Source organism: Chinchilla lanigera, unplaced genomic scaffold, assembly GCF_000276665.1.
Source record: "Chinchilla lanigera isolate Chin_1 unplaced genomic scaffold, ChiLan1.0 scaffold00092, whole genome shotgun sequence".
NCBI classification, from domain to species: domain Eukaryota; kingdom Metazoa; phylum Chordata; class Mammalia; order Rodentia; family Chinchillidae; genus Chinchilla; species Chinchilla lanigera.
This window is the reverse complement of record NW_004955493.1, coordinates 4,179,530-4,203,190: the sequence shown is the minus strand read 5'-3', so window position 1 is coordinate 4,203,190 and position 23,661 is coordinate 4,179,530. Positions and strand designations below refer to the sequence as shown.

General features: G+C 39.6%; 1 long non-coding RNA gene across 1 annotated transcript in view; it reads right to left on the bottom strand.

The window, feature by feature from the left end:
- Window positions 1–23,182, bottom strand: part of LOC106146732 — a 33,941-nt gene extending 10,759 nt beyond the window's left edge. Inside the window, exon 1 of the long non-coding RNA XR_001231293.1 lies at window positions 23,106–23,182. This is a non-coding gene — a long non-coding RNA (uncharacterized LOC106146732). The remainder of the gene's footprint in view (window positions 1–23,105) is intronic.
- Between the last annotated feature and the right edge of the window lie 479 nt (window positions 23,183–23,661).

Below are 23,661 nucleotides of genomic sequence, written 5' to 3'. Positions count from 1 at the left end.
TAGTTTTGAAGAGCATTTTTTCCAAATTGACCAGCTATTATTGTAATAAATATATTCAAAGTTTCATAAAAATAGAGGAAAAAAAAATAATGAGGGTCACATGTTCCATCTGCCTCACCAAAACATTCTGAAGCTAGGTGTGGCACACAAGGGTAATCCCAGAACTCTGGCACGCGGAGGCAGGAGGACCACAAGAATGAACCCAGATGGGGCAGCTGAGGGACTTAGAGTGAAGCTGTCTCAAAATGAGATAAAAAGAGCTGGAGATGAAGCTCAGTCAAAGGTCCGGAGTGCAATCCCCAGTACTGCAAAAGAAACACAAGTAAGAGAAAATGTCATGAGAACAGAGTAACATTAGTAAGATGGCAGAAGAGACGCTTCTCGCTAGCATTCATCTCCTCATCACCCCTGCAAAAAAATCAGTCTGAAAAACCCTTCATGAGAAAGCATACTTTCAGTAGAACTAAGTACTTTAATTCAGGTGACAGCGTATAGCTGCCGGAGCACAGAAATCAGGCAAGACGAGGACAGGAGGGTAGGAGTTCCCCATTACCCTCTCCATCTGCCCCAAATTCATGCAGCCTAGCATGGAGAGAAACGCCCTACACATTAGGGCAGACCCCTCCACCTCAGTGAACTCAGGCCAGCCCTTGGCAAACACAGACGTCTGGCTTGACCCAGTACCAAGCTAGTCCCTGAAACCCCAGAGCCCAAGCCAGCCAAGGAAATAAGACTGATCTCCCGCACAGACCCAGCTCCAAGGCAGCCTTCATCCCACCCGGTTCTGCAAGAAAGAAACTGCTAAGGAGAGTGTAACTGGGAAAGCCGTCATTCAGAAATGGAGGAAAGAGATGAAGAAAAGCAGAAACTGAAGGAATTCATCACCATGAGACTTGCCTTACAAGAAATGTTAAGGGTAATTATTTAAATTGAAAGGAAAGAACGCCAACTACCAGCATGAAGATATACAAGCATAAAACTCACTGTAAATGTAAGAATACAGGTCAAGTTCAGAACACTCTAACAGTAACAGCGTATGGATCACTTTTATTTCTAGTATAAAAGTTAAAAGATGAAAGTATTTAAAATAACTGTAGCCAAAAAGTCTGTGAATGGGTACAGAATATAAAAAGATATAAAATATAGCATCAGTAACATGAAATGTGGAAGAAGTTAAAGCATAGAGTTTTTGTAAACAACTGAAGCTAAGGCGATGCCAACTGAAAACAGACTGCAAGAGGATTTACGTAAGCCACATGGTAACCACAAAGAAAAAGCCTGCAGCGCTGCGGGTATAGCTCAGTGGCACAAGCGCCTGCCTGGCAAGCACAAGGTCCTGAGTTCGATCCTCAGTATCGCAAAAAAACAAAAAGAAAGAAAAAGCCTGCAGTCGATAAATAATAAAGTGAAAAGAAGCAAAGCATACTGATATAAATAAATAATCTTCAAGTCACAAAGGAAGAGAGTAAGAGAGAAAAAGGATCAAAACAACTATAAAACAGAAGACAAAAAAAGGGTCATAGCAAGTCCTTCACTAGTAATATTTTTAAAAAACATAAATGGATTAAGCTCTCTAATTAAGGGCATAAAACAGCTAAATGACTTTTTAAAAAAGATCTATACATACCCAAGCCTGAATCATGAAGAACAGAAAATATGAAAAGATCAATAACAAATAAAGTGATTGAATCAATAATAAATAAACTCCCAACAAGGAAAAGCTTAGGAGCTGACAGTTACAATGGCAAATTCTACCAAATGTTTAAAGCATTGATGCCACCCTTTCTCAAACTCTTCCCAACAAGTCAAGAGAGGGAACATTTACAAGTGTTTTTACAAGGCCAGAACTACTGATACCAAAGTTGACAAGGACATCCGAAAAAAAAGAAAATTACAGAACCAATAACCTTGATGAAGACAAAACTAAAAACTTTTCAACAAAATCCTGGCAAACAGATTTCCAAGCACAATAAAAGAATCATACACCAAGATCAAATAGGATTTAACCCTGGGATGCAAGGCTGATTCCATACATGCATATCAATAAATGTAAACCATCACACAACAGAATGAAGGATAAACTCCACATGCTCATATCAATAGACACAGAAAAAGGACTGGGCAAAATTCAACACCCTGTCATACTAAAATCTCTCAGCAAGTTCGGTACGGAAGGAATGCACTTCAAGATAATAAAGGCCATATATGCCACAATCACAGCTAAAATCAAACCCATTCATGAAGAGGTGAAAGGTATTCCTCTAAGATTAGGAACCAAATAAGGACATCCACTCTTACTACTTTGATTCAAGATAACACTGGAAGTCCTAGCCAGAAAATTAGGCAAGAAAAGGAAGTGAAAGGAATCCAAACTGAAAAACAAGTTAGTGTGCCTGTCCCCGGAAGACATATTTCCCCTCCCAAGTCTCTACCAATAATCTGTTAAAACTGACGGACAATTGCAGTAGAGTTCCTGGATACAATGAACACAAAAAACTCAGTTTCATTTCTATACGCTGACAGCAAATGACTTGAAAAGGAATTAAGAAAACAATGTCCTTCAGAAGCACATTTTTAAAATAGTAACCTGTTTAGGAATAAGGGGTCAGAATATCTCTATACCTGTAACAAAGCTAGTGGGAACAAGCATATTGACGCAAGAAAATATAAACAGGCTAGCGCGACAAAACACAGCAGTCCAGAGTTACAGTCCTGACTGCAGACAGACGTGCACAGCAATGCAGCTGGCGCTGATAATTGGAGACACCTGGTGTTACTCATGGCAATCACTAAGGTGGCCAGAGCCGAATATACGTTTGGAAATTTCTAAATGACTCAAGGCTTGCCCTTCTCATGACCATCACAAAATTAAACTGCAGGTAAAGACTCAGATATCAAAAACTGGAGTGACTGCTGAACAACGAAAGAGAACGCTTCTGCAATATTGGAATGGGGAAATACAAGACATGAAACCACAGGAAGAATCACTGGAAACAGTGATTGACTTAACCCATAATTAATTTAAAACATCTACTTGACAAAGATATTTTAAAGAAAGTTACAAGGCCAGTTCAAGAGAAGAAGCATTGTAGGAGAAATTATTTGTATACCATACAATAGAAACAAAATGGGTGTGCATAATATTTCAAATGCTCCTATAACGTATTTTAAAAGACAAGAAGAACGATTATTCATTTTTTAAAACAGAAAAAATTAGCACGGGATATCCCTAAAAGAATAAATGCGAATGGCTGGTAAAGATTTAAAGAGATATTTAAACATTCCTGATCATTAGGAAAGTGGCCTCATTCAACTTCGAGAAGAGGCTGGCCATAACTTCTTGTGCTCTTTCCAAAACTGGCCAAGTTCCCATCCTTTCTGCTATGTCTTCATTCACCATTAGCTTTCATTCCTTACAGAACTACAGTCTTTCCACTAACTTTGCCCTGTGTTCTGAAGGCTCATTTTACACTGCGACACTAGTTGGTAAAAATGTTAAGGAAATTTTAGCTCCTCAAAAAAAAAAAAAAAAAAAAATAGTATTGGTCTTCTAGGGCTGCCTTAAAAAGACACCACAAACTGAGTGACATAAAATGAGGACAATGTATTATTTCACAGTTCTGGAGGCTAGAAATGTAAGTCACAAAGTCAACGGGGCCACTCTCCCTCTGAGAGCTGCATGGCAAGAATGTTTCTTTGCCTCCATCTAAGGTCCAGTGGCCCCATTTCTTGGGCTGTGGCAGCATGAGATTAACCTTCATGTCTCCCTTCAGTGGCCTCCTCTCTCTGTGTGTTTCTGTGTCTTCACGTGGAGTTCTCCCTGTGCCAGTTTATTCTCATAGAGATATCAGCCATAAGACAGTAAGGCCTCAACCCACTCTCATATATGACACTGACTTACCTAAGTACATCTTCAATGACCCTATTTCCAAATACAAGCATATTCGGGGGTACTCAAGGAATAGAACTGAACAAATATTTTGAATAGGACACAATACAAACCCATAACACTGCACTCAACAATAAAAAGCAATGAACTATTAACACACACAAAGACTTAGGTGAATGTCCAAGGCATTATGCTGAATGAAAGAAAACAATCTCAAAAGGTTACATATTTCATGACTATTTATATGACATTCTCAAGAGACAAAACTACAGTGGTGGAGAACAGATCAGAACTTGCCATAGGGCAGGAGCAGGGGAGGGGTATATTATGCAACGGTTGTCAAAATTCACAGTGAATGTTTAAACTTTATAAATGTACACGACATGTACAGGTACCAATTCCCTATGATGAATGTGACCATTATGTATACCTAAAATGTACCAATAAACATAATTTTTAGAAACTGTTAAGTAAACTTTTAAAATATGGCATTATAATGATACACATCATCCTTAACCCCCCTCAAAATAATCCCCACGTTTACGACACTGTTATGCGATCATTATTGCCAGCTTCTGAAGCAGTTCTGGAAGTCCTCTTTCATGAGTGTCTGAACCAGGAATGATTAAAAATATGATGGCTGCTGTTGCTGAGTGCCAGCAGGCGGAAAGGCAGGCTCCTGAGAACACTGGACTGCTTCCTCTTCCACCTTCTCCTCCTGCTCTGGACTGGGGAGACTTTTGGCTCTCCCCTAGAGTCAAAGTAATTACGAAAGATAAACATTTTGAGTCAGTTCAGGACCTCAAAGCAGCCGTGCCAGTGCAGCTAAAGGCACTCAGTGAAGAAGACTCAAGAACTGCTCGAGAAAGTAGCAAGAATGATGGTATACATGTGTTCAAAGCAAGGGGAAAGTGTTCTGAGGCGGATTAGGGACAGTGGGTGTTTCACCGTAATAACTGATTAAATTCTAAACAGTCATCCTACTTTTGGTCATAAGTTGTAAAGAAGCCATACACAAGACTGGTTTTTGGTGGTGAACAAAATTGCTCTGTAGTTTGTTTGCAGCGGTGGTCACATGAATGTATGCACGTGCTTAAATTCACACAGTTAGATTGAGCGTAGCTAATTCAAAATGTTCCAAAATCCAACGCGTTTTTGAGTGCCAACACGATATCATAGGTGGTGGAAAATACCAGTTGTACAAATCAGTGGCTGAGTAATACCTTTGCTTTTGGATGATTCAACCTGTACAAACTTTGCCTCATTCACAAAATTATTTAAAATACTGTATAAAATTATATTTAGGCTACGTGTAGAAGGTGTACATGAAACATAAACTTCATGTTTAGATTGGGTTCTTAATGCTGAGATACTGAATTATATGTGATTAAAAATACAGTGAATGTTTCAAGTTTTCATAAAAGATTATTAGAGCAAAAGACATATTAATTCCCTTTAAAATACTTTCCTTTGCTTCAAACACACTGACAGTATTTCTTTGTTCTTGGCAATGTTGTTTACTGTAATAAGTTTTCTTTTTTTTAACTTAAACATTCACCATATCTTTCAATCACGCTTGAATATCTGCAAATGTTCCTAAACCTGAAAAAAAAAAAAAAACATGAAACACTTCTGGCTCCAAGTATTTTAAACTGTACTTAAAAGTGAGCTTCACTACATTGTAAATCAAGAAATAAAAAATTAAAAGATACCACAATTCAGAGTATTCTTGAACCTCTGCATTGTACTGGTTTCAATGTTCAGAGGTCCACCCAAGTATTTAGACTACAATGATACACTGTGTTGTTTGAGTCACATAAAATCAGCCCCAAGCAGAATACAATGATTCTGGCATATTCCCATCTTACATGTATAGCTCTTGATTTGATAATTTTTCCCCTATTGAGAACTGTAATGCAATATCATTTATTCATCATATACTTCACAAAAATTGATGATCACAGAGTCAGTCTGACAAAACCATAGAATTTCTTTAAACAAAAAAAAGAGAAATGGTTGTGCTGTGCAATCCTCATGTAATTAATATAACTCAAATATGAATTGTTTTTCCAGAGAATTTCATAATGACCCAATCCTTCCATTACTGTAAAAATCACTCTTTAGCACTGTCCTATGATCATCTTGTTCCACTACTCACACTGTAAATATTCAGCCCATAAGAGATAATTTGTGTTTTGTGTTCATTCAATCCCTGAGATATGTAGATTTCTGTCCAAGGCAATGCACAATTTTTATGCCAGGCTATTCTTGGTTCTCACATGTGGAATCTGAACAGTTTCAGTTCTCCTTTCACCAAAGTTCTCTGATCTCTAAGAATATACTTATGGGCATAACAACAAACACCTAGAATGCCTTGCTCCTAAGGTAAGTCAATTATGGGCAACCTGGCTGGCTACAGCCTCTCCTACATCTCCTTTCTCCAGAACCCAGTTCATAAAAACTTGGCCTGGGAAGATGGAACAAGTCTGAACATCCCAGGCAAGGTGACTGGGATGTACCAAGTAAAGGAGATTGTCCGCAAAGCCTAAAGCAAGCTGCTTAACTCACACTATCTGGATTTGAATCACTGCCGCAACACTTCCTGTCTCTATGATCCCAGAGGCATTAGTCAGCATCCAGGTTCTCCATTTCCTCATCTGTTTAATGGGGAAAATAAGAATAAACTGCTTCACAGGGTGGTGAAGACTCGGTGAGCCACTGCTCAGCAAATGAATGCATTCTACACAAGTAACTGCCAGTATCCTGAAAATGGCAAAGGCCATTTAGAGGTTTTATACAGGGAGTGACATCATATTTTGATTGAAAAAGAAAATCTCATTCTAGCTGGGCTGCAGGTGACAGAAGATGAGGAAGCACGTGATTGTGAGTAGCAGCAGGGTGTGCTCTCCTTTGTGAGACTGGGTGGTAAAGCAGTGGGAGGCACTGGGCGTGGATTTCACGTTCTGTCAGGAACTCAACCCAATCAATCAAGATCATAGCTAAAAGCTAGAGTTCAGTCTCCATGGATCACCCAAACAGAAACAGCCAGCATACATGTGGGGGTAGGTACAGGCTGTGGACGTGAACATGAAGGGTCAACCTGCAGAAGTGAGTGGAGACGTTGCTCTTCAGGGAGTCAGTAGAACACAAAGTAAAGGCAAGCGTTTCGGAAGCGTTTGAGCAGCTTCAGGGGAAAGAAGTCAGAGAAGAGATAGACAAAGAGATTTAAGAATGAAGCAAGTAAAGGAAGGGGTCGTAAGATCTAGTTGCCATGACAGACCTGTAGCTTTTCTCGTTTTGAGGATATCTAAGCGCGCCATATCAGAATTAGACCTGATTCCAACCCCAGCTCTACCACTTAGCTACTCACCCAATTTTGCATGGGTCCCCTGATGTCACTAAAAGCCACGTTATTCAGGTATAAAATCATATAATACAAAATGCCATGATGCTCCCATTGTTGAATCAGTGTTTAAAAGCCACAGGGTGTAAGAAACTCCAACTCCATCTTTTCTATCAAAGGATTTAAACTGAAGCTCCATCTTAAAACTCCAGTCCACCCTAGCTTGCCCTCCTGCATCCCTTATGGTAGGGTTTGTAGAAATGCCAGCTCAGTTTAAATTCTACAAAGATAGTTTATCAATAACCAAGGACTTTCTGTTCCCTACACCCTTTCCCTTCCAGGTCTTCCTTCACCTTAGTAACTCCTCCAATCCTCCCCTGGTGCCACTTAAACTAGTCAATCAAGATAGATTATGAACCTTCAATCCAACCAATAGGAAAAAGGTCAGCTGATCTCCTGTGTTAGAGATAAAAGGGACAACCCTCCTTTGTCCTGTGTACCTGGTACCTCATTGCTGGGTTGTGCTCATGGCCTTTTGCAAAAGTAAAAGCTTTGTAGAGATTTCCTAATGTCTGAGCACTTTATAAACTACACTGACAAACTGAGTCTAGGGATTTATTTCCAAAAAGAGAAAGACATGCAGCACATGTCTGTAGCCACCCCCCACTGTCATTACACCATGGCCAGATCCACTAAGAACTTCCAAAGTGTTCTCAGGCATTTCTCCTCAAGAAAACATATGTAACCACTAAAGCTGAGCAACTGAATAGCAACCTTTGGAACTAGTCTCCACCTAGGACGAATTCAGTGTTTCTTAGTCTAGCATGATTATTTCCAACACACCAGCTCCCGACACACCTGCTCATGCCCCACAGTGTTCCCTCCTGATCCCACTTTCCTCTACTTTGGTAACAGAAATTGTCCAAGTTCCCTGATGTCCTGCACCAGCTCTAGTGAAGCTTTCTTTGCTTTTAAAGGAATGTGTGTTTCAGCTACCTCTGGCCACTAGAATGTGCAGGGATGGGGCTAAGGGATTGAAGGGCACTCTCAAGAGTAGCCTAAGAGAAGAACAGTGTTGGGAATCATTTAGGAAGAAAGAGAAAGGCACACAATGGCTTGAGCCATTGGGCATGAAGTGGAAACAAGGGAATAGGACTCTGCAGCACAGGGCAGAGAGGAGGAGCTTCACTCCAACAGCCTTCTCAGGAATACCAAATAAGCACCGAGTGCTCACAGAGGTAGAAGAGTGGAAACAATGCTAACAGTCCTTTGTAATACTCCCTCAGCTGCGAAACAAGCAGCAGTGGAAGAACCAGAAAAGCCAGAGGCCAGATATAGTCACTACAGTCGTGTGTCCACGACTCATCCGACACACCCAGAAGTGTGCCTTATTAATCCCTTAGATGGCTCCCAACAATCAACTTGACAATCAAGATTAACTATGACATTGCCCAACCTGCCAGTCAGCCCCAGAGAAAAGCCAGTATATGATCTAAACTACCAGTGAGGGGCTGGGGATTTAGCTCAGCGGCAAAGTGCCTGCCTGGCAAGCGCAAGGTCATGAGTTCGATTCCCAGTACCAGAAAAAAAACTACAAAAACAAAACAAAACAAAACAAATTTTCACTACCAGTGAAACCCAAAGCCTTGTACAGCACGGACCATAAAAATGGGAATATACTTCATTCATTATTAGTGCCACAATTCTTGGCCATGGCCCAGTTCCCTTGGAAAGTTCCTCCTTGAGTGAGCTTTCCACGTCCAACTGCACATTTTAGGAGTACAACCACCTAGGATTGCCAGCCACTGAACTTTGGCAGTAAAATGAGAAATTACTCAACAAAAGGTCCAAGTTTAGTACAACGCTTTTTAATGGGTCGAAAGATACAGCATCTCCTTCTGCATGAAAAGCGTGTTTCTTCATAAAAATCCGCATTGTTTTCATCCTCTCCCACCATACTTGCTGGTCTCTCCTTAGCACAGAACTGTTTAAGCCACCATGAGAGGTTAGAGAAACCCTGAGCAGAGACCATACTTTCTGGCTGTCAGTGTGCCCCTCTATAAAACATCCTTTCCTTTCTCCAGTTTGCAATCCCTCCAGGTGCAGAAGGAATAACCTCAGAAGACCCCCAAATCTGTACTGTGCACTGCAGAACCAAGAATAGCACGGTCATCATAATTGTGTGGAGGAAAGAGGAAGTATTAGGGATAGAAAAATAAGAAACAAGGTGTCTTGGTTACTTTTCTCTCATTGCTGGGACAAAACACCCAAAGCCCAAAATTAAGGAAGGAAAGGTTTATTCACCTTACAGTTTGTGGAGGTTTCAGTCCATGCTTGGCTGGCTCCAAGACAGAGTGGCACATGGCACAAGGCAACTGTTCATGGTGGTGGAACAGCAAAAACAGCCAGAGCAAAAGGGAGGAATGGCAGCTGGAAAAGCAAGCCTCTTTGCCTCCCTTACACTGTATGCAAACTACCTGCCCCAGGGCAAGTGTAGTACTCATATCCGTAATTCCAGCACTGGACTGTGAATCAATCATAAACTCTAGAAGCCTGCCCCATGACAGCACGAGGCTTTGGGGGCACATCCAGATACAAACCATAACACAAGAAAATAAAAATTTGTTTTAATGTTTCAAGAATCTAGGAGCAAGGGGAACACACACACCTCTGAATATACTCAGAGGTTGGATTTACATGTAATGAAGGGATTTAAAGATAAGGAAGAGGGGTCCACCTACTTTGGGGCCAGAGAATTTTTGAAAAGGTTTCCCTTTTCAAAGGCTAAGTAGAATTTGTCAAGTCAGTCAACATGTGGGGGTTTTTCTAGCCCATTAAAAATGTTCAAATTTTTGATGCCATACATGAGTGTTTAGAAAGGACATTTATAGCTTCATTATAGAAGTCATAAAACAGAATAACCCCAAAAGATTTAAAATAAGACACAAAATATCATCAAATAAAAATGGCAGAAAATGGAATTGGTAACACAAACACCATAACAAATAGAAATTAAAATAAGACGTGTCAGTAAGGGACCCAGGAAGATATTTTATTAATATGTGATCCGTAAAGAAGCTCTCAAAGTCTTTATTGGAAATAAACTGAAACTTATTCACCCAACAACAGAACTTCAAAATATTTATTTAAAGCAAAACCACTCAGAATCTCGTGGAGAAAGTGACACGTCTTGCTCAGAGACTTATAGTTTAAAACATTATAAAGAAATAAGCATAGTGGTGCAGTCCTGTAATCCCAGCACACGGGCAGTCAGACGCAGGAGGACCACAAGATCCAACCCATGAGCTCAGCCTGGGCAACTTGGCAATTTAGCAAACCTTGACTCAAAAACTCAGAAGGCCAATGGGTATAGTTCAATGTAAAGGCACTGGATTCGGTCCCCAGTACTGAACGCAATATCTAAAGGATACCAAGGCTTTCATGAAAATGTATATTTTTGTGGACATATTACTGTATCTTCCATTGCCAGTGACATAATACCACAAACCAGGTGAGTTACAAAAGGAGTGAGAGAAAGAGTTATTTCAGCTCATGGTTCTCAATACAAAGTCAAAGGGCCACCTTTGCTGATGCCCCAGGCCTGAGGCATCTCCTGGCGGAAACATGGAGTGTGAATGTGTGTGAGTGTGTGTGTGTATGTGTGTGTGTGTGTGTGTGTGTGTGTACCTGGTCTCTCTCTCCCTCTCCTTAGAAAGTCACTAACTTTCAATCATACAGGCTCCAAACTGATGACTTTACCTAATCTTTACCACTTTCCAAAGGACCCACCAGTAAACACCGTAATTAGACTTAATTTCAAAACGTGAAGCATCAGGGGACACTCAAACTGGAGCACACATCTATATTCTGTACACAGAAAACCAATATCCTTTAAAAAAATTTATCAAAAAGTCAATGTGTTTATTAGGCCACTAACAAAATGTCAATAAATTACCCCAAAGTTGAACATTTTAAAAGGTGCACAGAGGAATTAAGGAGGTATGTTTAAAAACTATTAACAAATATCCGTTTGAAGATTTAAAATAGCTTTCTAAATAAGTCTTGAGTTAAACAGAAATTCAAACCTAAAATTATGACCTGTTCAGAACTAAAGAAAGAGAACACTACACATCTAAATTATGGAATGTAGCAGTAGTCTAAAAAAAATTTATGACTTTAAATGCCTGTATTAGAAAACATGGAAGACTGAAAGGGCACAAACTAAACATTCAACTCAAGGAACTGGAAAAAAAGAACAATTAAAAAAAAAAACTAAAGAAAGTAGGAAAGAAGAATGAATAAAGATACCAATAGAAATAAATGGAATAGAAAAGGGAAAAAAATAGGAGACTACAGCAATAAAATTAAATGCTCACTTTGTAAAAGCAGCAATAAAATAAATTCCTGACAAGATGGATCAAGAAATAAAGACACAAATAACAATGTTAAGAATGATAAAGAGGAAATAACTACAAATGTGGAGAAGCTTTACACCATATGTAAATTTACATCATTAAACCTGAAAGTCTACATTAGGTAGATGATTATTAAGAAATTATCAAAGAGGAAGAAAGTCAGCAAAGTATCTAACCCTCCCAAATCACTTAACCTAGAAGATAGTTTCACGAACAAGTTCTACCAACATGCCTATAACACATAACCTGCCCTTTATTGTGACTATTTTAGAACACTATAAAGACTAAACCCTCAAAAGAACAAATTAATGCATAAATCCAAACACCAAAAAACTGTATAATAGACTGTTGGTTTTAGTTTAGCAGAATCCTAATGCAGTAATGCATCAGAAAAAGTAGGATTTTGGGGGGAAGCTCTGATGGCCCATCAATAATGAGTGAGGGCACAGGATTTTGTTTGTGATTTATTCCTCTAGGGGTCTCTGGGTGTCCTAAGTCTCTCCCATTTTTCCTCTTGACCACAGAATAGCAGTGCTGATGGCATCTGTTAGGAAATGAACCATCTTCACAACATGAAAGGAAATCCTAGATGTTCATTTCCATAAATGTTAAAAATTTTGATAGGTATCTGCCTGAATGCCCAACAAAAACTCACAGCAAGCTAGAAACAGAAGTTTTATTTCATCTCATAAAGGACATTTAGCCCACATCCAATGCAAAAATCACACTCAGGAGTGACACACATAAGTATTCTTTTTAAAATACAGAAGTTGAATGTTGTTAATATTCAACATTGTTCTGGATATTACTGGCATTGAATCAAGTTTTTGAAAAAACTTAAGGCTATTAAAATTGTAAAGAAATCCATTAACGTCATTATTTGCATATGTTATATTTTTTTTACCTAAGAACTCCTAAAATCAACTTAATTTTTTAATTAGAAATTTATTAAGCTGACTGATTACCAACAAAAATCAGTAGTTCTCCTAAATATAACAATGAGAATTTATAATGGAGGCTATATGCTAATTATAACAGTTGATACAAAATTCCTGGCAGTAGATGTAATAAAAATGTACAAGATACAAGGAAAATAACCCAAACATACTGGGGTATATTAAAAATCCTTACATTAAAAGATACACCATGTCCCTTCATCAAAAGGCCATGCACCAATGTCCTATCTCAATGTAACTCCACTAAGAATCCCAATATAATGTTTTAATACAATTTAAGAAACTTCTGGCTGGGTGTGGTGGTGCATGTATGTAATCCCAGCACTTGGGAGGCTGAGGCAGGAGGATTGTTGTGAGTTCAAGACCAGCCTGGGCTACAAAATGAGCTCAAGGCCAGCCTGAACTGCAAAGTGAGGCCCTGTCTCAAAAAGACAAAAAAAAAGAAAGAAAAAAGAAAAATAAACTGCTAGTAAAATTTAAGTGGAGAAGGACAAATGAAAATAGAAGTCCCCAGGCCCCTCCCCCAAATTCTCTGATGTTGGGAGAGGGGGGAACATACCCGGGTATTTGCCATCCTAGCAATCAGCATGAGGACAAGCAGAATGTGTCAGAAGCTGTAGTAACGGAAAAACTGCTTCTTCTGGAAAGATGAGTGAGCGGGGCAGAACAAATAATGCTGAAATAGACCACGCCCATGTGGAAAACTTGACTGTGTTATAAGAAACCTCGCTCCCTACTGGGGGGAATGGAAAGTATTTTCCCATAGTAGACCCTGAAAAAAATGAAATTCCAGATTGATTTGTACACGTAAAATAAATATGTAAGAAACAGAACACTAAAATCACAAACAAAAATAAAAAGAAGATTCACTACTTCAAAATGTACGTACCTGTGAGCCAAAAGGTACTCTAAATAGAACTGAAATACTGAAGGCAAATTGGGGGAAAAAAATACAAGGAACTGGGACAAAGAACACAATGTTATTCATACCAAAGTGACAGGGAGTGTGGGGCCTTAACTCAAAACTCCTTATCAATTTCTTTTGACTTCTCCTGGCTCCATTACAGACATTATAAATGTCCTTGTAGCGCAGGCTTAGCCTTCTGATAAGAGGGGCAGATGCCACCAGCACTGCTAATCTAAGATCAAGAGGAAAAAGTAGAGACTCAGGACTCAGCAGAGACCACTAGATTAGAAAAGAACAAACTCTTGTGCCTTAACCTCTACTCATCAGTAGCATGATTTGTGGATTTAGACTTTCTTCTGAGGCAGACAGGAATTTAAAAGGGGTTCGTGCTAAAACCCTCGCCTGTTCACTTGGGCCTGCACATGCTCAGTAGGTAACTTAAAGCAGAACACAGCTAGGTAACTAAAAGCAGAACAAACCTGGACCTTCGTTTTGTATCCACAGCCTTAGAACTCTGGCTGTAGGTATGTTAATCGTTTGGCAGAAGTCTAACATCCCTAAACTGACCTACTGTTCTATCTCATCCTCGTTTAAGATGAAGGACACGAAGGTAAGAGTAACTAACGCAACTGTCAGGATTCATTACGTTGTCTGTTTACCAGCTTTTGTAAGGTTCGGTTCTAGACCTCCTCCCTGGAGCAACTGCTAGAAGCCTCCAGCCGTTATCCTGAACCAGCAGTCAACTGAGTCCTGGAAAAGCAGAGCCTCAGAGGATTCACACTGTCACAAACAGTGAGAGTCACTTCCCGGGGACTGACCTGTACCTCAAGCCATGAGGATTCCTCCAGAGCTGTGATGCCGGGACTGAGATAATGACTGTCTAGACTCCAGCCCACCTCAGTACCCTGTAAAGTAATCTCTGTTCTTTTGTGGCTGAGCTGCTCCAGTCCTCTTCATCAGAGCCGCCCTCCTCGGGCTACTCTAGCCGGAGCCCTTTCCTTATCCCTCCTCTTACTTTCTAACTGAAACTCATGCCTATCAATGCACACCATAGCTTTAATTTACTTGATCACTAAAGCAGAGGTCCGTGATAGCTGGTGACACACAGAGACCCCAGGGCCGAGAAGACTGAGGCCTACGAACAAATGCCCACTGCCTCCTGTCTCTAGGCCTCACAGTGCGTTCAGAAAAATAAATGTTTATTTGCTTAAGTCACTATTCATCTTATTCCTGTTCCTCAGAAAAGATGCTTCCAGTTACTAACAGCAGCATTTAAAAAGCATTGTGGGAATCACTACAGTAAGGACAAACAATCCAACAGAACAATCAGTAAAGATCAGAATAGATAACTTAAAGGAGAAGAATAACAAAAGGTACACCAGACTCATAAGAATAAGCTTGTTGTCAGGGACAGAATAAAATAGTGAAACAGCATTGTTTAGCCTTCAGATTGGCAGAAATGAAGATAGACAGAGGAAGAATTAAAATACCTAGCGCTGTCAGGGAGCAGTGCATCATCGCTATCATATGAGATTTCTTGGCACATTCGTTTTGAAAGTTCATTTTCAGAGAGATAATCAGAACTAAAGGGTCTTCCCTTAACCCAGTGCTTCTACCTCTTAGACTCCATCTTACATTTTTTAAATGCATGTGCGCACAAAGATACAGGTTCAAACTATTGTTAATTTCCTATCATCTTGTTTTCAAATTCTGTATCATTTTTACTGCTATTATCTTTAAAATAAAAAATATATGTTCAAAGAGACTCACTGTTGGATTGTAATAAAAAAGAGCACTTTACATATCTAATACCCAAAACTTATGAAGAAGTTTACTTTGCCTTATGGTTTTGGAGGGTTCAGTCCACCCTGGGTGAGATAGCTCCAAGAAAGAAAGGGCAGGGTGGAAAGGTCAGGCAAAGAAAAGCTCCCAGGAGTCAGAGAGTAAAGGGTGGGGCCAACGGCAAGAACACACAATCCCAGTTCTTTCCCCTAGAGGCTCTCCTCCTGCAAACCAGGCCTCATCACCTAAACAGCAGAGTCAGCTACGGAGTCCTCAATGAATTAATCCACTAATGACAGCAGTGACTGCATGTTCTAACCACCTCCCAAAAGCCCCACCTCTGAACACAGGAGAACGGGGGGAGGCATCACAGATCTAAACCACAACAAATGGCTACATGAATAATCACACACAGCAATTAAAAAGAGTAAGAGTAACTTTATGCACTGACATGGAAGAATGTCCAAGACATATTGTTTTGAAATAAAGTAAAATTTCAAACATACTTTCTCACTCAATAAATAATTTCTGAGTGAATAAAAAGGAATTTCTACTTGAATGAATGAATGAATGAATGAATGGATGTTCTCAATTTCGTTTAAGAAGCAACAAAACTATGAACATATCTTGCAAAAGCATAGAGAAAAGTCTAAGGGATTGTGTACCCAGGCATTAAAAAAATAGATACATTTAAGAAGAATGAAAATGAACTAGGTTTGGTATGAAATGTAGCTTTCTGCTTTAATGCTTCTATTTCTTTCTGCCTTCCTTCCTTCCTTCTTTCCTTCCTCCCTCCCCTCCTTCCTTCCCTCCCTCCTTTCCTTCTTTCTTTTCTTCCTTCCTTTTTTTAATTGTTACTGGGGATTGAACCCAGGGCCTTCATACTGAGTTATACCCCAACTCTTTTTCTTTAATTACTTTAAATTTTGAAACAGAGTCTAAGTTGCTATGCTGCTGAGACTGTACCAAAATCTTGCAATCCTCTTGCTTCAGCCTCCCTGAGTGCTAAGATTACAGGTATTCATCACCTTGCCCTGTCTCTCTCTCCTCTCTCTCCCTTCTTTTTTATAAACATATATTCATTTGGGAAATTTAAAAAATAACTGTGTGAAAAATCTGCTGAGTGTTCAGGGAATTACTCCTCTAACTGATTTGCAGGTGAGCTCAAGAATACAAACAAAAAGCTTACATTGTAGCAAAATACTGCAAACTGCTCCAAAAGTACAAGATATAAACTTTAGGACACTGGGCCAACTTGAAAGAAGCCATTTAAAACCCATTAAAATGAAGTTCAAGCAGTGCCAAGCCAGACCACCTTGCACAAAGCAATGCTGGTTCTCAGAATGATAATGCAGGCCAAGACTTGCATGATAATCAAAGAATCCTGCATGCAAAGCCACAAGGCACTGCCACGTGTGTAACAGGACTCATTAAAGGCCATGACTGAAAGACTGAACCTGATGGGAGTTGTTAAACGTAGGCGGTCATTCGACGGATCTTCCACAATGTTTATTTCCAGAGCCTCTTTGCCGAAAGAGCCAAGATTCCTTTGCCAGCTGGTCTCCAAAGATATCCTTTTAAACCCGAACCCCCCTGCAAACCATACCTCCCAGCATTCGTCCCCTTGTCGTGCTTCTTCCTTTCAAATCTGTAATGGTGATAGATTGTACTTTTGACCAACAAAATACTGTAGAAGTAAAGCAGGTCTACGCTTTTCTCATAGCCTTGCATCTTCCACTGGGAGGCTTAGAAATCCTTCTTGGAAATTTGCTGCCCGTGAGAGGGCAGCAAGATGGAGATCACCACATTGTGAAAACCCCAAGCAATATGGAAAGTCACAGGGAGCACTCCAGAGGACAGCTGTCAGCCACTGGGAGGCTAAGCCCAGGCGAATCCTACTGGAACTGCTCAAGAGAACTAAGTACTGCTCAGCTGAGATAAATTAACCCACAAAACTATGAGAAATAATAATAGTCTTTTCCATCTACTACATTGGGGGGTGGTTCATGTGAAGCAATAGATAATGGGAATAATCAGTCATTTTCCAAGGAGAAAATGATACTAGAGCGGGGATGAATTGAAAGATATGCTTTAGAAGTGCAGGGAAGCTGCGTGTCAAGATTTAGCAAACAGTTTGCATTTATTGTTTATATTGCGGATCTCTTTATATGGCTAATTTTATGAAATCCATTACTTCAGAAGCGCATCATTATTAGTCCCATTTTATAGGTCAAGAAACCAAAATTTTAGAGGGTTAAAATAACTAGTTCAAGATCATATAACTAGTAAACACTAGAGCCAGCACATTTTCATAGCACTTATTCTCTTGGGAAATACAAAAAGAATATGAGCAGATATTGAAAAGAAAAGTATGAGCAGATATTCAAAGCAAAAGAACTAAGCTCCTTAAGTTCAAGGTAACTACTGGCCCTTAAAGATCCTGATTTCTAGGATTCTGATGGTTGGAGCCATATCTGAATGACTTCCTAATAATGAGGTTAATAAAGCACAAAGATAAAGTAAGTTTTCACGGTGAAGTCAAGTAATTTACTAGATATTTAAAACATACCAGTCCAGGTCCTAGTTTCTAAGGAAAGAAATTTTCTAAAATCCGTACACACATACTCGAGTTCCCCCTTCAGGAATCACTCTCCACAGTGGAAGAGACACAGAAGAGAAAAATCACATTACAGTGAGGTAAGCAGAAAAATTAAAATCTGTATGAAGTGCTTTAAAAGCGACTGGAGAAAGCCTACATTAAGTAATGCAATTATCTTCATTTATTTTAACATAAACTCAGATCTTTCCCTACGAAATTCTTCTACATCAATATTGTAAGTATTTCATTCAGCCTTAAACAAATGGGTCATAGTGCCATGTGTAATACCCAAATTTAACCCAAATCTCCAAGACTCCCTGAGGCGACCTTTTCTTCAACAAAAGACAACGTCACTGGAACCACTTCTCTGCCCAATGGAAAGGGCACATTCTGCAGCTGGACCCACATATGATCAAGAGTCCAAAATGTCAAGGAGCCATTGACTCGAGAGTTTGTGCCAATGCATTGGAAATACGGTTTCTTCTCGTGGTGGGGCTGGGCGCGGCCCCAAAGCGCCAGATGGTGCTGGGTATTCAAGAATAAAGCCATCTGCACAACAACTCCTTCCCTGGCCGTTACAATTTGTACTGATTATAAGCCTCCATCAGAATGTCTTTGGGATGCTTATCCATGGATATTCCTGTCCTATTCATTACAGCTCTGAGTTTGCGACTACACTTGCAGCTAGAAGACCAGCAGAAGCATACTGGAAGGATATGCTCCACACCAACCATCTGTGCAGGTCTTCATGTTCCTCAGGCCATCTTTATTTAAAACTCATGGACTATGAACATGGGTGTACATATATCACTGTGGTATGATGTTTTCAGTCCTTCTGGAAAAGTACCCAGGAGGGGAATAGCTGGATTGAATAATTGTATAACTAATATCTGCAGGTTTATTCAAAGGAACTGTTAATGTGTAATTGTTTGATCAGTCTTGCATGCCTATATCTTGTTATCTGTGCAACCATTTTGAAGATGACATTGTGCAGTATAACAACCATTGTTAATAACCTATCACCATGTTTTGAAATTCTGTATCATTTTTTATCGTTCTCTATGCTGTTTTGTTTATGTATTTGTTTTAGGTATGTTGGTTTTTTTAAATGAAAAACAAAATTTATATGTACATATAAGGATACCTGGAATAGGTGTATTGCTGATGTCTGTGGCTTATTGAGAGGAACAGACAAAGCTTAAAATTTTCTTTTTTCTTGACCATTTCACACACTTGAATCTGGTAATCTGAATGACTGATCTGAAAACAATATGCAGTATAAGAAACATTGCTGAACTCCTACCATTTTGTATGGTGATGATCTGCATCCTTTCCAATGCTTTTTTTTTTTAATTATTACATTTTTTACTTGATACTGTCTTAATTGTTTGATCAATCTTACATTCTTACGTCTAATGGACTGAGCAACTTCACTGAAGATAACAGTATGTAATGCAGCAACCAATGTAAATTTCTATCGCTTTGTCTTGAGGTCATGTATCATTTTTGCTGTTTTACTGTTGTTTTGATTTTGTCTTCATTGTTGTTTTGTCAGTTTTTTAATTTTTAAAATAAAAACAATCACGGACTAGAAGACAGTTTAGGCTCACTCATGAAGGCTCATCAAACAGCACAAAGAACTACACGGGACCGACCCTGATTCTGGATGAAATCGAAAGGGGAAAAAATTAGAAGAGTTAAGTACAAATTTCATCTAGCCAACCATGAGACTCATCCGTCTCAAACAAAAAGTCTACTTGACCACACACAGCTTACTGATAGGGCTTGGCAGCTATAATATCTAGGTGTGGCCTGCAAGCATAAAACTATATTGTTTATAGGACCCAAGCTGCACGACTATGTAATTCCTTAGAAGAGGATGTTCACTAAGTGATGACATTCTTTTCTGAATCAGTTTCGGCCCCTGTAGGTTGATACATTATTTCCTCACAGCGCACAAAGCACTAAAGCACTCATAAAATGAGTTAATGACCCATTTAAAAATGCCCTTTATGGAAAAATTCACTACTCTGTTCTAGGAAACTGCCATTACATTATCCTTACTGTTATAACATCATAGCATCTAAAAACTATTTACATGGAAGCACTGTCTAGTCTGGAAGTTATATGATGACCAACAATCTATGTGATACTGGGAGTAAAATACACTATGAAAGTTATTCTTTATAACTTATCAAAATACTCCTTATTAGAAGAGTCAAGACTCCATGTCGTGTTCATAAGTCCATACCCATGGCAAAGCTTCTGAATTGTAGCAGATTGCTTCTCAAAATAGCTCAGAATAATCCTACACCAACCTCAAATTTCTCCTGCAATAAGCAAAGCTTTTTGTCAGTTATCTGCAACAAAGGACTTCCTGGTAACATTTTAAGGACGTTTATATCACAGACATTGAAGGAACTGTGCACAGGAATCTTTTTGAGACTATCTCCATCACACTCTACCATGTTCTGGGTAATTAACAAAATGTGAAAATGATTAGGAATGCCTCAAGTTGTTAGAACTGATCAACCAAAAAGAACATGTGGTTTTTATTGGTTAACACATCATAGCCATATCATTCGGGATGTAATCACTGTAATATAAGACAAATACAGCACATATGTATGATCTCCTTTCTGCCTTAAATTTCTTCTTGCAATCCCTACTGCTAGTCTTTTTCCCACAGAGATTGGACCTTCCTTAAAACTGATCCCAAGTGCCATGGTATACAAAGTTCAAAGCCCGAACTACCTTTGTGATCATGACTTGGCCAACACAATTAAACATTCTTCCAAAAGGAGCATGTCAAGGGCAAAAAGTCCTGTCCTTAGATTCTTACGGCTGGTGAAACTCTCACTCTGACAATTTATCATGTACCAAAATGTGAAGAGAGTGGTGATCACTGACCACAACAGGTAAGGCCCTGTATTTTTATAAACACTAGAAAGAACATAACACCCCAGTGTGAGGAACACGATAAAAGCCAAGTACACAGCTCACAGAGCCTTCTCCTGTGCTGTGGAGACTGGAGGTCCCCATTCAATGATAGCAGTGGGCAGGAGGGTGGAGAGGATGTTTTCCTTTTCCCAGTGAACCCTCACAAGTGCTAAGACACCACGACTAACTATCCTAAAGGCAGAAAAAAGAGAAGACAGGATTAAGTGATAAACGCTTTTATCTAAACATGTGACTTTAAGCTTCTCTTCATCATGCAGAGAGAAGACTGCTGGTAGAAGGTCCAACAGTCTTGTAAGCTTCTTCGGTTTTCTCTATGGCGTCCCAATAGAGCCAGACACTTTTTCCCAAACAGCTACATAAATAATAAAGTGATGCACTCCCTACATTCCATAAATATATTACATTTGTTCCAAGAAGTTAATCTTTATAGATCTATTTAAAAAGATCAATACCAAAGAGGATATGGAACACAGTATCGGATGTACCTGTGTCAAATACTTGAATTTCCACGGCTTTTTATACGGCTTGTCTCCTGCACTGTGGCTGGTCTTTCGATGGCAGTGGTGGTTACCTGACAACTTGAAATCCAGTGGACACCTCAACCTGCCAACCCGTGTAACCAAAGGCCCCATTTCACAGTGCCAAGGCCAGCATGGTTCCATTTTATTTATGTAGAACAGTGACACCTAGTGGCAATGAAGGCAGACCACAAATGAGAATTCTCTGGTGGCATCTCCCACCCCTCAAGGCAACGAATAGAAAAAGTGACCCTAAAAGGGCTTAAGAATTTTCTTCGCTTAGCACTGGCACTGTTCTAAAAGTACACAGTGATTGATGAGTAAAGGCCATTGCAGTGAGCTGGACCTAGTCCAAGTTGTGTGGAAAAGTGCAGACCCAGCTATAGTGTTCAAGGGTAGCACGGTCCACGAAAAGACATGGAAGGTACTGGTGTTCTACAGGTGCAGCATGAGTACACAGGGCCAATGGAGTTCCTAATTAGTCAACTGGACACTGGTAGATCATCAAGAGAGTATAGATTAATGGCAGCTGAGGAAATGTTGTCAGTTACAGACAGATGGGAAATGTGCTGCGAATACGAACTGCAATCATATGCTTCTTGGTTTTCCACCCCTAGACTATGAGTTTCGTTAGAGCTGGAACTATTATCTTTCCCTTTTGTTAGAACCAGCTATGTATTTCTGACAAATGGCAGGTACACAGTAAATCTTGAATGAAAGACAGAGAGGCAGAAATTAAGAGAAATAATCAGGTTAGTTAAGTTCTTCTGGGGAGGCTGCAAAAGATGAGACATTTCATTAGAGCTAAGACAATTTTAACGGACTTGATATAGTTAAATAATAGTGGTGATAGTAGTTGATATCTACTGGGTACTCGCAATGCACTACTCAAATGTATTCCTCTATGGGTAATCCCATTTAACATCCGGGAAACAAAAGCATGCTTACACAGCTAGGGAGCTGCAGAATGGATTCTAACCCAGTAGCGTGGTTCCAGAACTCTGGCCCCATGTTGTACTGCCTACTCCAATAAAAAGGGTTACATTCCAGTACAAGTATTTCATTTACAGACAGAGTTCTTTAAAGAATGAGACCAACTAGTCCACTGAAAATATGATTTACACACACTTCTTCAATGATTCTGTTACAGACACAGAATCATACCCTCTCATGAACCACAGAATGGGCTCTCCTGGTAGGAATTTACATACCCTTTCAGATAGTCGAGGTAGGGTCTGAGCCCTTCCCACCTCCAAGGTGCTGGACTTCTACAACTCTGGCATATTTGACACAAAAAATTCCCTCTGTTCTTCCCTCTGGTGTTTTTCTGAGTGTAACAATTTTGTTTTTAATTATTCTAATTGCATATATTTGTGGGTTACAGGGTGATAAGTCAACACATGTACACCATGTATAACATCAAATCAGGATAGTTAGCATTTTTGTAAACATGTTACCGAAATATCACACTGTGCCTTGTAACTATGCATAATTATGTGTCAACCAAAATGGTTAAATACATTTAAGGATACGGAAATGACAACTACTCCCAGGTTGAAGAATGAGATTCCATCGTTTCTTAAGAGGCCTAGAAGATATCTAGAAAGTAGACCTCATAATTTTTTTTCACATATCCCTTATTCAGCAAACACTATCTCTTACTGAGGCCATAGCCAACTCTGATTTGCTTCCCTTGGCCATTCGGAATGAAAGTGAAATGTAGACACACACTCACCTTCAGCATCTGTGTATATCTCATCGAAACATGAATGACCTGGATGGTACCCAAGGAGTCTGGGACCCCGAAACAGTCTGCAATGGAAATATGGTATCTGTGGTAACTCTACTCCCCAAAATATGATCAGCTGTCACACTGAAGAAGGAAATCTGGTGTCACCTAAGTTCCACTTAAAATTATCCGTTAACTGCAGATTGGATGAGCAACCATAACTGCTATCAACCCATCCTCACTCAAGAAAAGCTGAGGGCAAAAAGGTCCCCCAGAGAGGAAGCAAGCACCGAACTGTGTAACTACTCCTCCTAAATGCTTTTCTCACTATTTTCACCAGTGTTACACATGAAAAACAGCTGTCAAATACGTGTTGTTGTCAAATATGCACCTGAAGATCCTCTTAGTAATTCCAAAATCACCATAACTATACATGGCGTAGGCCTCCTTCCATCTCAGTTCTTGCTACCTTGGGTGTTCTACTCCTTACATCCTTTATTCAAGAATTATGCAAGGTTATACCCTGGGTCTATTGTAATTTAGCATTTATAGTTCATGGCGC